This window comes from Pimephales promelas, chromosome 3, assembly GCF_988280905.1.
Source record: "Pimephales promelas chromosome 3, fPimPro1.hap1.1, whole genome shotgun sequence".
Classification (NCBI taxonomy): Eukaryota; Metazoa; Chordata; class Actinopteri; order Cypriniformes; family Leuciscidae; genus Pimephales; species Pimephales promelas.
Genome location: NC_142771.1, coordinates 48,249,992 through 48,250,598, shown reverse-complemented (window position 1 = coordinate 48,250,598; position 607 = coordinate 48,249,992). Strand labels below are relative to the sequence as shown.

Here is a 607-nt window from a genome sequence, read left to right as displayed (position 1 = left end):
GTAGTGGTTATCACGTTCGCTTTACACGCCAAAGGTCCTCAGTTCGAAACTGGGCGGAAACAAGTAAAGGGGTTTTTAATATACGTGCTGAAATTCGCAACAAAGTTTTTGGACTATTGAAATTAGGTGAGGGCAATTGTACCAAAGAGCTGTAGGCAGACTGCCATTCCGAATGAGCTCTTATCTGTTGTTTGTGGAATTTAAACAGCTTGTCACAATGCTTGCAGGAAAGATTATGGGATGGAGCCATTTTCGAAAAAGCAAATGTCTTACATAAGGAGGTTTCTGTAGTGTAGTGGTTATCACGTTCGCCTCACACGCGAAAGGTCCTCGGTTCGAAACCGAGCAGAAACAGCAATTGGCTTTTGGCAGAAAATTTAAACTGTTTGCCACAACAGGAGGGCTCAGCTCACTTTTCCTTTATACACTTTTTAACAAGCCTGCACCAGAAGATTTCTGCCTGCACCTACAGGGCATGTTTCCGTAGTGTAGTGGTTATCACGTTCGCCTCACACGCGAAAGGTCCCCAGTTCGAAACTGGGCGGAAACTGTGGATGGTCTTTGCTAACCTTTTTTGAGTGGTTTTCTGTTGAGCAGGTCAGAACAC

The 607-nt window shown here is 44.6% G+C and overlaps 1 non-coding gene across 1 annotated transcript; it reads left to right on the top strand.

The window, feature by feature from the left end:
- Nucleotides 1-281: 281 nt before the first annotated feature.
- Nucleotides 282-354, top strand: trnav-cac (transfer RNA valine (anticodon CAC)). The gene has a single exon. It is a non-coding gene; the product is annotated as a tRNA-Val (tRNA).
- Nucleotides 355-607: the final 253 nt, after the last annotated feature.